Source organism: Nyctibius grandis, assembly GCF_013368605.1.
Source record: "Nyctibius grandis isolate bNycGra1 chromosome W unlocalized genomic scaffold, bNycGra1.pri SUPER_W_unloc_3, whole genome shotgun sequence".
NCBI classification, from domain to species: domain Eukaryota; kingdom Metazoa; phylum Chordata; class Aves; order Nyctibiiformes; family Nyctibiidae; genus Nyctibius; species Nyctibius grandis.
Window position 1 is genome coordinate 378,565 of NW_027167474.1, and position 14,424 is coordinate 392,988.

The window sequence follows — 14,424 nt, forward strand, 5'->3', positions numbered from 1 at the left end:
CGTCATTCTCAGTATAAAGCGGGGGGATCACGAGGGTCTCGCGCTCTTTCTGCTATGGCCGGTGTCCGAAGAGGACTCTGTCCATTTTCCTGCTGCCCCCGATCCCGATCCGTGCGTTCCTGAATCCAGCTCTCGACCGTCGCTAGGCCCAGCCTGGGCCTTCCCAGAGCCTGCCCTGCAGTGCCGGTGGTGACGTGGCTGACTTCAGGGGAGCTCGATCTTGGTTTTGTATATATATTTGTATATATTTGATTATTTCTATTATTATTATTATACTTTTTTTTCATTATTATAGTTTATTAAAACTGTTTTAACTTTCCAACCCAGAAGCCTCTCTCCCTTTTCCCTTTCCCTTTCCCTTCGGGTGGAGGGGGGGGGGGGAATAACAGAGAGCATCTGCCACAGGTTTAATAGCCGGCCCAGCTTTAAGCCGTGACAATACAGAAAGTACTTTGTCCAGCACAGTGGAGCAAGGTTGGAAGAAAGAGTAATTAGAAATGCTCACTTTGCTAGGATAAAGAAGAAGCAGAGAAGATATGTGAAGAGAAACTGGAGTCATGGTTTGCAAAAGGGAAGCAGATGATACATGATTCAAGAAGAAAATGGATGAGAGGAGATGAGACAAAAAGAGGTGAGATGAATGAACAGAGGTACTTGTAAGCAGATAGAGAATGTATGAGCAAACCGGTGAGAGAGTATCTGCTGCAGCAAGTGCAGCAGTTTGAGTAGAGTAAGAAAAGAGAAAGCTAACCGGAACCATTATGGTTCAAGATGAACTTCAGCACAAGATCGTAAACACGCACAGATAGAGCCAGGAGGCAAATTTGATGTGGAGCAAGCATGACTTCAGTCTCTGCAGACATGTGCAATCACAGAACATTTTGGAAGACAGGAGGCTATGGAGACCCATCTTTCTCTCAGTGAAGACAACCTACTTCTCTCAAATTTGTCTCTGGGAAACAACTACTGCTTTAAATGAGATTCCCAACAGTATACATCATTAGCCCCACCATCATAAAAAGCAATTAAAAACATTAAAAAAATCTTTGGATTATCCACATGAAGGAATACAATTAATCCCAAGATTATACTGCTCTACTTGCAATCACGGGAGTGACATACAGCTTTCCTAAGTTAACAGAAGATTAAACAAATCTTTTTCCTGTTTAAGCACCAATTTTAACAGGCAACCCAAAGACTTCCACTGAGTGTATTATTTGGGATACAGCTTTGTGGAGGCTGATTCACAAGAACTTTTACCTAAAAGCTTATACTACTGAGTTACTGTACATCTGAGGAAAAAGCAGATATCTGATGTTCCCATCAGAAAATGATAGCCAAATTAAAATTTTCAAATCAATGTCTGTATAAACCATTGTTTAATAGGGCCCACTGCCTGTTGGACAATTAGTATTACTCCTGTATTATTAATGCAGAACATTATATAATGGCTTATGACCTGTAATAACTGGCTAGTGTTGGATAAAACTTTCTGAATAACCTCCGTTTACTTTAGGGCCACTAATAATATTGCGAAGTGTTATTAAAATTTATGGTGGACTAAATTAGTATCTTATTTGAATTATATGAAATTATTAACCTTCTAATTCCTGCAACCCAGAGTACAGCAAGAGTGGGTTTGGACCCTAATGACTGTTTAAAGAGGCTTAAAGGTATGATACTTGACCAGATTTCTCTGATAATACAGGGCTTGATATTCCATTCATCTGTACTTGGATGATTAACAGCATTTAAAAACACTGAGGTTGTCATTATTTGGATGCTTTTAGAGTTTTTAAAGTACATTTAATTACAACCTACAGATCTTCTGTGAAGACAGTGACCTTTGGCTTGTAGAGGAGGAGGTGATTACTGACTGGTTCACTGCAATACCTTTTACATGTGTGGTTACCTCTAGAATACGAGTTTTGGTTTAAATAACGCTATGGCAGAAGCAATTCAAACAGAAACAGACACCAAGAAGTTACAGAAGCTAATTCATGAGAAATAACAAAAGCAAGTGTATTTGCATTTATAGCTCACTAAACAACTAATTAGAGCCTGGTTCTTTAGTATTTAGTAAAAGAAAGCTCACACTAAATTTTTGCTCAAGTAAGCATAGAGGTCCAATCTTAAAATAACAAACACTTAATCCAAGAGGTGTGAAGACAAGGAGGGAAAGAGATAACGCAGAGAGATACAAAAACTCATAATTAACAACGTACCAAAATTAAACAAAGAAAACATAAGGAAAACCAAAAATCTTTCAGAACATAGATTCACCTGTGGAATAATTAGTAAAATGAATGATGACTATTGCAACCTGGAAAATAAAACTAATATGGTCCAAAGGGATCAGTTATGTACAGCTAGACGGGTAAGTGACAAAACAGGTCCTCTCTATTTTCAAATCCAGCAACCCATGTATCACTCAAATGCAGTATGGTAGTAGGACTCCTGCAGGGCACCACGATATCCAATGAATTTTCATGCTATTCCCTGAAACTACACAACAGAGAAGACTGTCTAAATAAAGACCTTATTAACCTATCTAACCTACATACTAAGGCAGGAGTTGTAGAGTAGCATCGCCAGAAAAGAAGCGAGTCTCAGCCCTGCTGCCTCCTTATTAATATTCGAAGACATACCAACAAAGGAAAACACACTTGAACTTTTTTCCCATTTTGTCTGAGCTCATATCGCGATATCCCACTGAGCGTGAATGGCAAATTTTAAATGTCATTCAGGACCCACTGAATACTGCTAGTATTTGCATTCCTTAAAAAGTAGAAAAACATTAACCTTTTGTTTTATTGAATTAAAATGCCATGGAAATGCTGATGTAGTCTTCAGAGACTGAAATACTTTTACAAAGAAGAATAGCTGTCATTTATTAGACACAAAGAACAATTACTTGATAGGATGCTTTCTGACAAAAAGCAGATTGGTATTCTCATCATAGAAAAGGCATTGTAAAAAAACCCAGCACAGACCTCTGAGACTTGAATAATTTAAAGCTGCGTTTGGTGCAATTTGAATTTTTCTTTAGGGAGGCAAAGTTAAATACCTTTAATTTATTCTAATTATTTCAAATTTGCAAGTTAATTATGGCTGATCATTAAATAACAAAAAGGACTATCATCTCCATAGAGTTTTACCTCCTACCCTCTGCATTACTTAAGCTAGATTTTAGTATGCATGAATTAACTTTCTAAATAATCTAATTTAATAATAAATAATCTAATCTAATAATAATCTAATAATTAACTTTCTAATAATTAGTTTGACTAAATGGCTCAGTAAAATGAGCTCTGATCCTCAGAATAAGCGTTAATGGACATTAGAAAGGCTATTGGGACCCATGTTACTTATATTCTAAGTATTTTTAATGGGGTCTTATTTACTAATCTTTATGTACTGTTCAAGTTAGGGCACCATATAGATACATTATTCTGCTTTAATAGAAGAAAGTCAGTTCAAGATACTAAAACAAATGTCCATTTAGAGCCAACTAAATTTTTAAATTTTTAAATTAATGCAGGAAAACTCTGTTAGAATTTAACTTGTTTTAGCTGCTCATCCTGATGAATCAATCCAACATAATGGTAGCCTTGGTCTGCAAATGGAGTTTTACAGATCTATTGAATTGCTAAGTAACTCAAGCAGCTAAGACTCTTGCCACAGAGTAACATTTACTATCAGCATGTGTACGCCCACGAGGTTTCATCTCTTCCCTGCTCCGTACCTAGCACTCACCTGATGGGTTCCCAGTCATCGATGCCAAATTAGGATGCTCACCTTTCACTGAACTCTGATCTTTCCATGCATTTTTCAGTGCAGATCAGTGGCATCCAGAGAACATGACTACAATATAACTAGTCAGAAACCCAAAGCGCTAGGCAATTCATGCCTCCAGTATATATGTTCAACAAATGGCTGCCTTAATGGTACCCTACTGCACCCTGTTGAGGCAAGGGCTTGCGAGTTTAACCATTATCAAACTAACAGATTGTCCTGGTAGGTTAGTTCCAAAAGCAAACATGTTGGAATGTTATTTTCCTGTTCCACAATTTCTGTTTTAAAAATAAAATAATTAACAGTTCATGTGTGCAATCTGCTGCAATTATATCAGGCCAAGAATGCATAACACTTAATGATGCAAAACTGGTGATAAGTAGACAACCCAAGCAATACGATTTTGTAGCTGGAACCTGCATTGCCATTTCAGATGAAGTTTGACAAACAGGCCGAAAATTGCTTCCCCCCCCCGCCACTTTGCCTGGGAGAGTTTTCAGCCAGATCAGCTTCCAGAGTCAGCTCGGTATAAAGCAGCAGTATCACAAATGCTGGGACAAAGAAGAAGGTGTCAATATATCACAGGGTCTTCTTTTCAGCAGGGGTCCGAATTCAGATCAGTTTAAATTGAGTTATCAAACCACACTTTTGAAAACCACCAGTTCCAAAGTGGGACTGTTTGGAAAGCTGGTTGTCTGCATGGCAAATAAAAAAATATTCTCGGGGGAGAAAATGACTGTAGACTTTGGATGAGTGGATCTAAGAAGCAACAACAGTGGTCTCCTGAACAACCACAACTTTTTCCAGTCCTCCCAAGTGTACTGTGTTACTCTTTGTAAGTCCCTACTTCCAGAACTACCAAGTGCCTCAGATTTTTCAAGTGTTTTTTTCCAGCAATGTATCATGTAGGGCTGTGTGATTACCCTAATCCACAAGGTAAAGAAGATAAGAAACTGATGCAGTGAAGAAGCTGGGCCCCTGGACAGCAAGCAGGTCAGCAGAGGTGGAAGAGAACTGGAACCAACTCCCAGACACTCGACTCACTGAGAAAAGGAGACACCAGAAATTAATGCACACACCGTGTGTGTCTGCTTAGAGCTAACCATGAGGAAAACCCTGACAACAGAGGTAGAGCTTACGGCCCTCCTTAGCACATCTCCATCTGCAACCTGGAGTCCTCTTTCCAGCAGAGCTGCGGAGAAACACGTCAAGATGTACAAGCCAGCAGAGCAGCACAAGGGAGAGAGGAGGGAGATTGGTCCACTCCTGCTTTGTGTAGGGTGTGCAAATCTACAGGATGGCTGAGTAGAGCTGGAAGGGAGGTAAGAGTGTTGCAAGTGAGGAGAAGAACAGCGTGAACTTCAGGGCAATCTCTCATCCCTGAACGCCATCACCCTTCCACTCCTTGCCACAAAAACAATCTGCTCATGTCAGCAGATCAACAACCTTAAAAACACAGTTAAAAATCTAAAGCCTATCATATTGAAACATAGAGTGCTTGAAAAAAATCTAAGCTTAACATTTTTCCCCTCCTTTAAAAAGCAGGAAAAATATCCTATTCTAATACAGACCTTGAAGGCCATATTCAAGCCTAGAATGAGATTTTGTTGCCCAATTATGAAACCTGGCATTTTTAGGCTTATGTTAGATGCATCAGCTGTTAATGACACTGCTGAGATACAGTACATATTAATAAGAAACAGCTGCTTTCCTTTCTAGACAGCATGTTCAATTATAGTTTTGAGATCATGGAATGGTTTGGATTGGGAAGGACCTTTAAAGGTCATCTAGTCTAACCTCCCAGCAATGAGCAGGGCCATCTTCAGCTAGATCAGGTTGCTCAGAGCCCCATCCAAGCTGACCTTGAATGTTTCCAGGGAGGGGGCATCTCCCACCCACCTCTCTGGGCAACCTGTTCCACCACCCTCCTGGCAAAAAAAATGTCTTCCTTGTATCTAGTCTGAATCTCCCCTCTTTGAGTTGAAAACCATTACCCCTTGTCCTATGGCTACAGGCCCTACTCAAAAGTCTGTGGCCATCTTTCTTCTAAGTCCCCTTTAAGTATTGAAAGGCCACAATAAGGTCTCCCCAGAGCCTTCTCTTCTCGAGGCTGAACAACCCCAACTCTCCCAGCCTTTCCTTAGAGGAGGGTGTGTTCCAACCCTCTGATCATGTTTGTGGCCTTCCTCTGGGCCTGCTCTACCAGGTCCATGATCTCTGGGACCGAGTCCATCTCCTTTCTCACATATTTTTCTAGGCAAAAGGCAGGAGGGCAGGGACAGGTAGGGGAACACCTCAGTAGCCAGTGAGAGTTCTGGAACTGAAATATAAATATTATCAAATCTGCTTGTAACAAAAGGATTTTTCATCACAGAAAACAGACAGTGATTGCTTACAATCTACGTGTTATTATGCACACAATATATTCATCTTGGAGAAGTTATATGGGCCACTATGCTAAAAATTTTTCCATATATCAAGCTGTACCAGGGTACAGTAATCCATAGCATGGCTTCTCCAGACCACTCTTTCAGAGACCAGTTCCTTCCCCATTCCCTCAGTGACTGGTGCTCAGATATTTAATTACACCAGTAAGAACTGAGGCTATATATGCTCTTAATTAGCAATGGCCTATTAGATCATACCAGCCATAGGTAAAACCCTGGCCTCATTGAATCAATCAGAATACTGACTTTATCTTCAATGAAGTCAGGACTTCACTTAATATACACAGTTAGAGGTCCATTTGTAGCGAGTACTAAGCTAAATTCCACCTAAAATTATATTCATGCCTTCCCTTTGAAGCCCTGTCCTCATTCTGCTTTAAGTTAGCTATATTTCAACTCCCTACCAGCACCTTTCCCACATCTTAGTTTTCCTAATAAACAGCAAAATGAGCTCTGATTACTTTTCTCTCTTCTGAATCCAAAGAAAATTCCAACATAAAGGTTTTCAGACAGTCATAGAGAAATGGCCACAGAAAACAGACTGGCAAAGCTTTAGCAGGACAAAATGCTGTGATTGTGTGTTTGGCCTTTCTTATAGAGCAGAGCAGAGTGCTGTCAGCCTTCACAGAAGAAAGTCATGTAAATGTCAAGTCATAGGTATAAAAACAATCCTTCAAAACAGCGTCTGTACATCTGAAAAGCCTGCCTAGCTGTCACCAGTGAAAGTACCATAAGGAATGATGCAAAAGCCTGTTTAGGACAAATAAAGTTTTTGAACTAAATCCAAACTTCTCCAGTAGATCAAGCCGCGTCACACTCTCCTTTGGAAGGAGAATCACATGCTCTACAGCAAAGTGAATGCCTGTCTTAGTGCCTTATCCAGCACCACTATTGCTTGGCTGAGAGCCAGCCCCATTCACAAGGTGCCCATGGAAATGCCATATGCAAGCGCTGTCCTGAACAAACATCCCCCAAATTAGATTGCAATTTGGTTGTGATAAAGGCATAGAAGAACAATGCATCATCCCTTCTCAATTTGGCTCACCCAGAACAAAAGACTTTACAGTAGATGGGCTGCACTGCAAAACAAGCTGTCGCTGAGCTGTTGCTGCAGAGATCAGTCCGAGTGTGCAGATAACCACCTGCTTGGTGCAAGAGTCCTTATGTTTTCCTGCACTAAGACTGTTGGTACATAAGCACTTTCTCCTCCATAGGAGTTTCCAGACAGGCTGATAGGTGTTGATAACAGGAGCTTTCAGTAAATGAGCAGCAATTGCAAAAGCCCTTTTTCTGATCATGGATCACATCATGGAGCAATCATTTGCTAAGGATAAGTGACAATATAGGAGAGGAGGGACACAATAAGAGTTGGAAAGTAGGTACTCACAGGGTTTCCAGTGTGCCCTACTAATGAGACATTTTGAAGAGAAGCCTAATTAGAGAAACAGATATTTAAGGCTGCGCTCTTGTGTGCAGTTATTATGAAGAGTTACATATGCACAGAAAATAGGAGTTTTGTAGGATCCTGTAGTGCCTATATGTGGACAGAAGAGTTATAAAAGCCGTAACATCTACAGTTGCTTCTGTTCATTGACAAAGTTATACTTGATAGATGCTGACTTTCAATTCCTGGGATACTGGCATGATAAATTATCATGCCTGGTTTCTAAGTGAGGAAATGAAAGAACATAAAGTTACAAACTTCTCACATTGATAGTAATGAAAATGAATAACCACTAAACTGAGCAAATACACGTACTCCTAAGAATCCTGAGGTGACCTTCTGGGTCACTGACACCTCCCCTGGTATCAGGGGACATGTTGCAGGGAAAGCCTTTCATAAATGCATCAAATTCCATAATAAACACAATTAGAGGTTTTACCTTTCCTGTTCTTCTGAGACTGTGTGGGGATCGGTTCCTTGATCCCTTTTTTTTTTTTCTTTCGGCATTGTCTCAGAAACCGTCCTATGCCACGTGCTCAGATGCCATCTTGTGGGGTACCGGACTACCTGACCTTGACGACATTTTGTGAGGCAAGAAGGTAGGCACCGACTTGAGGGAGGTCTCCGCCTTGCACCCCTCCACCCCCTCCGGAGAGACACATCCGGCGACAGCCTGGCAATGGGCCAATCCTACAGCGCAGGAACTGGACCTGTCCCGCCCTCGGACCTGTGATTGGTGCGAACTGTTGACTGGCGGCTCCATGTCACATGACTCTGCCAAAAAAACTCTATAAAAGAGGCCGGATCGCCCGACCACGCGGGCCCCCACCACCGTCTGCCGAGAATCAACAACGGACCCACGGGACACCGCGGGATCCCAGGGTGGTGACTATCCTTTCCTTCTCAACTGTTCTCTTTTCCTCTCTTTCTTTTACTTCTCTCTCTCTCTCCCCCTTCCTTGCTCACTAAGTTGCCTCATTGTTGGACTTAATAAAGTAAAAGTTAAGTTTATTGATACCGTGCCTCGGTTGTGCTTTGTCCGAACTCAAGGATCACGAATCTATTTTATTTCTGGTCAGGATTTTGGGGGTGCTTTACCTGCAGGCAGGTTAAGCATACCGGGTGATTTATAATCAGGTGGGTCCCGCGTGGACTGACTGCATTGAATCAGGCGAGTCCCGCGTGGACTGACTGCACTGGAGTTACTAATCAGGCGGGTCCCACGTGGACTGACTGCATTTATTTTCTAGATTTACTTTTTTTTACTAATCAGGCAGGTCCCACGTGGACTGACTGCATTTATTTTCTAAATTTACTTTTTACCAATCAGGCGAGTCCCTCTCGGGACTGACTGCATTTTATTTCTAGATTTACTTTTAAGGCAGATCTTAATCCGGAACCTGACAGACTGCTGTCCTTGAATTTGATTTCTCTAGTGATTAGGAACCATCACCACTGAAACCAACATGGGAGCATCCTTACAGGACCCATCTTTTTCCATGAAAATTCTGTCCTGTTATTCTAATCATCTTTATCTGTATCACGTGATGATTGAATCAAGCATTTTAAGCGCAGATTACTATTGGATCTTAGGGTTATATAAGTCTGTTAGTATCGAAGTCTTACAAATCTTGGGACCAATGAATCTGGAGACTGTAATGCTTTTCTTATTCCAAAAAGCCATCAGAGGCTCAGCGTGTTGGCACAGGCTCAGTCCAGGTACAAGGTACAGTTCTAACATGGTGCCAACATGTCTCCACACCACATTGGCTCCCCAATACCAAATATAAACCTGACGTGCTTTTTGATGCATATTTTGCAGAGTGATCAAAACCAACATGTTAGAATAGAGCCAGGTCTGCAACTATAAATACACACGGTATCCCAAATGCTCTCATACTAGATCTTTTAAAATGGTGTCATTTTCACAGAATCACAGAATCACAGAATGTTAGGGATTGGAAGGGACCTCGAAAGATCATCTAGTCCAATCCCCCTGCCGGAGCAGGATTACCTAGATCATATCACACAGGAACGCGTCCAGGCAGGTTTTGAATGTCTCCAGAGAAGGAGACTCCACAACCTCTCTGGGCAGCCTGTTCCAGTGTTCGGTTACCCTCACCGTAAAGAAGTTTTTCCTCATATTTATGTGGAACCTCCTGTGTTCCAGCTTGCACCCATTGCCCCTTGTCCTGTCAAGGGATGTCACTGAGAAGAGCCTGGCTCCATCCTCATGACACTTGCCCTTTACATATTTATAAACATTAATGAGGTCACCCCTCAGTCTCCTCCAAGCTAAAGAGACCCAGCTCCCTCAGCCTCTCCTCATAAGGGAGATGTTCCACTCCCTTAATCATCTTCGTGGCTCTGCACTGGACTCTCTCTAGCAGTTCCCTGTCCTTCTTGAACTGAGGGGCCCAGAACTGGACACAATATTCCAGATGCGGCCTCACCAGGGCAGAGTAGAGGGGGAGGAGAACCTCTCTTGACCTGCTAACCACACCCCTTCTAATACACCCCAGGATGCCATTGGCCTTCTTGGCCACAAGGGCACACTGCTGGCTCATGGTCATCCTGCTGTCCACTAGGACCCCCAGGTCCCTTTCCCCTACGCTGGTCTCCAACAGGTCTGACCCCCAACTTGTACTGGTACATGGGGTTGTTCTTGCCAGATGCAGTACTCTACACTTGCCCTTGTTATATTTCATTAAGATTCTCCCCGCCCAACTCTCCAGCCTGTCTAGGTCCCTCTGAATGGCTGCGCAGCCTTCCGGCGCGTCAGCCACTCCTCCCAGTTTTGTGTCATCAGCGAACTTGCTGACAGTGCACTCTATTCCCTCATCCAAGTCATTAATGAATATATTGAATAGAACTGGTCCCAGTACCAACCCTTGAGGGACTCCGCTAGACACAGGCCTCCAACTGGACTCTGTCCCATTGACCACCACTCTCTGGCTTCTTTCCTTCAGCCAGTTCACAATCCACCTCACTACCCGATCATCCAGACCACACTTCCTCAATTTAGCTGCAAGGATGCTGTGGGAGACTGTGTCAAACGCTTTACTGAAATCAAGATAGACCACATCCACAGCTTTACCATCATCTATCCACCAGGTTATGTCCTCATAAAAGGCTATCAAGTTGGTTGAGCATGACTTCCCCTTGGTGAAGCCATGTTGACTGCCCCTAATGATCCTCCTATCCTTGATGTGCCTAGAGACAGCACCAAGGACAAGTTGTTCCATCACCTTTCCGGGGATGGAGGTGAGGCTGACCGGTCTATAGTTACCTGGGTCCTCCTTCTTGCCCTTTTTGAAGACTGGAGTGACATTTGCTTTCCTCCAGTCCTCAAGCACCTCTCCGTTGCCCACGACTTAGCAAAGATGATGGAGAGTGGCCTAGCAATGACTTCCGCCAGCTCCCTCAGCACCCGCGGATGCAACCCATCAGGATCCATGGATTTATGGATGTCCAGATTGCTTAATTGGTCCCTGACCCAGCCCTCATCTACCAAGACAGATTCCTCCTCTATCCTGACTTCTTCTGGGGCCTCAGGGGTCCGGGCTCCTCAGGACAGCCTCCAGCAGTATAGACAGAGGCAAAGGCGGCATTCAGTAACTCCGCCTTCTTTTTATCCTCTGTCTCCAGGGCACCCACCTCATTCATCAGTGGGCCTACATTGCCTCTAGTGTTGGCTTTACCTGCAATGTATTTGAAGAAGCCCTTTCTGTTGTCCTTAACCTCTCTTGCAAGGTTTAATTCCAAGGAGGCCTTAGCTTTCCTAGTTGCCTCCCTACATCCTCTGACAACAGACTTATATTCCTCCCAAGTGGCCAGCCCCTCCTTCCATGATCTGTACACCCTCTTCTTCCACTTGAGTTTGCCCAGCAGTTCCCTGTTCAACCATGCAGGTTTCCTGGTACCCTTCCTTGACTTCCTACCTGCTGGGATGCTCTGATCTTGAGCTCGGAAGAAGCAGTCCTTGAATGCTAACCAACTATCTTGGGCCCCCTTACCTTCTAGTACCCTGTCCCATGGGATTTCCCCTAGCAATTGCTTGGAAAGGCCAAAGTTGGCCCTCCTGAAGTCCAGGGTTGTGATTCTGCTAGCTATTCTGTTCCTGCCACATGAGATCCTGAACTCTACCATCTCATGGTCACTACAACCAAGGCTGCCCTCAACCTTCACCTCTTCAACCAGACCCTCCTTGTTAGTAAGGATAAGATGCAGCAGCGCTCCTCTCCTAGTTGGCTCATCCACCATTTGCATCAGAAAGTTATCATCAATGCACTGGAGGAACCTCCTGGACTGAGGATGGCTGGCTGAGTAGGCCTCCCAGCAAATATCAGGGTAGTTGAAATCCCCCACAACAACCAGGCCCTGTAATTGAGAGACTGCTCTCAGCTGCCTGTAGAAGGCCTCCTCACCCTCCTCATCCTGAGCCAGTGGCCTGTAATAGACACCCACAACAGTATATCACCCCTGCCAGCCTGCCCCTTAATTCGCACCCACAAACTCTCAACTCGCTCCTGATCCGCCCCTGGACAGAAATCAATCCATTCTAGCTGCTCACTCACATAAAGAGCAACTCCACCACCTCTCCTTAGTGCCTGTCTTTCCTGAACAGGACATAGCCATCCATGACCACATTCCAGTCATGCGAGGCGTCCCACCAAGTCTCTGTGATTGCCACTAAATCATAGCCCCCCGACCGAACACGGATTTCTAAATCCTCTTGTTTATTCCCCATGCTGCGTGCATTGGAAGACAAATTGGAAAACAACATTTAGAAGACAAAATGAAACAGGCATACATTGGAAATTCGGCTATGGTTTGCAGTAGTCCCCAAGGTAAAGTTTTCCTTTTCACAGACAGCCAGACTGACCAAAATTTGCATCAGAAATCAAACTCTCTACTGTATTTGCTTGTGGAATCTTTTTTTCTTTTTCAAGGAGGGAAAAAATTAATCCCTACAGGAGATGACAAGATGCCTTTTAAAGTACATATTCTGACTACAATTACCTTTCAATAGCTGGCACAGCTGCATGCTCCTATTTGCTTTTTGTTTTTCATTAAGGGCTCCTGTATTATTTGTACCCATCCTATAGCATTTATGCCTGGCAGTGATGCACATTCCCTTGCCTACGATTCTTCCCACAGACAGTAGAGAATAAATTGCAATTAGATTTTCGTAATTGTGGATAATTAACTCAAAATGAGCTGTTAATTATAAAAAACCCTATGTTTTTCAGTTCTTGATTATATTATTTATTTTACTTCTAAACTCCAATACCTCACCTCAGCAAGTTTAGTATTTTAAACTTTCTCCCTTTCCTTTGAAATACCAGGATATTTTTAAGCTGTTTTGCTTATTTGAAGACCAAAATCAAGTTTCATGCTGTGAGTTTGCTAGAGAGCTCTCATGTATGAACTGGAAGTCAGAGAGGCTGGCTTTCCATTAGGGCTCTGATAACATTTGCTATGACAAGAACCATTTGGCAGGTCATTTAAAAACAAATAACAACAACAACAAAAAATTAAAAAAGAGACTGTTAAAGAAAGGATGTATTCCTACCAGCTGTTCCTCCTTTCTAAGCTCTAGCCACACACTTGACACTGATACTGAAAAAACACTTATATTCAAATGCATAAAAGAGACAAATGGACTTGTAGCCTCTTTCAGCCTTACATTAGAGTAAATTATTTAGGGACCATTCATCTGGTCACCTTTGCGAAACTGAAGATGCCATACAGGAAGAAAAACTGCCACGTGTTTTGCTGCCAAACTTTGGAACCAGCTGGCATGGCAACTTGAGACTGCACAAACGCATATTGACTTTGAAAAATTAAACTAAATTAAACCAGGGGAATGAAGAGAGGGTGGGGAACCTTTTGAAATCTGGAACTCTCATTTTGTTAACGCACAGGTTTTCCTCATTTTCCCTGTTAGGCTATGTAGATTTTTGCAGGTTTTTGGTAAACTGTTGCCAAGAAGCCCTACAGATGTTCTAGGTTACATTTTTCCTCCAAGGGGCATAATGCTGCTGCCTCTTAAGCACATCATCATTCTCTCTCTCTTTTGTTACAGTGATCATACTTTGATCACTTCAGTCAGTGTGAAAATGAACAAAAAGCATCAGAACAGTGAGGATATGCCAGTAACTCACAGCAGCCAAACACCTGGTTAAGCAGTGAGTATTCCAAGGAAACCAACAACTCCTGTTGTTCTGGAGAAAGAAGACTTAACCGTTTTCAGTGAGGATCTCAAAAAAAAAAAACAATCATCACTTGATGTTAAAAAAATACAAAAAAATAAAGTATTGCACCCTTAGTTTATAAATACATTAACAGTTCTTCCAGTATACTCATAGTGGAGAGAAAAGCTTATTATTTTAAGTCTTCTTTTGTCACTAAAGAAGGGGCCATTCAAAGGACAGCCTCTTCTTGTCCACCAAACGGGATACTTTGGTCAAAAGAACATCTATAGTTAAAGTACAGAACAAGAAGCTGTTACTTTTTGAGAAAGGGAAAAAATCTATCAAATCCACAGTTTTTATTTGTTGCTTTTCTAATAAGCCTGAATCTTCTTCCAGTGTTAACAGGAAATGTGACAAGGTAGGTCAGAAAGAAAACACATAATATATTGATTAAAGTCTTAAATAGCACGCAAAATTGAGATAGAGATAAATATTGGCTTAACTCTACTTCCAGTTATTTCAGTGGTAGTTTGCTCTGATC

The 14,424-nt window shown here is 42.4% G+C and overlaps 1 pseudogene; it reads right to left on the reverse strand.

Moving 5' to 3' along the window:
- The window catches only part of LOC137677207 (protein hinderin-like), a 149,653-nt pseudogene that overhangs the window by 126,848 nt on the left and 8,381 nt on the right, over nucleotides 1-14,424 (reverse strand).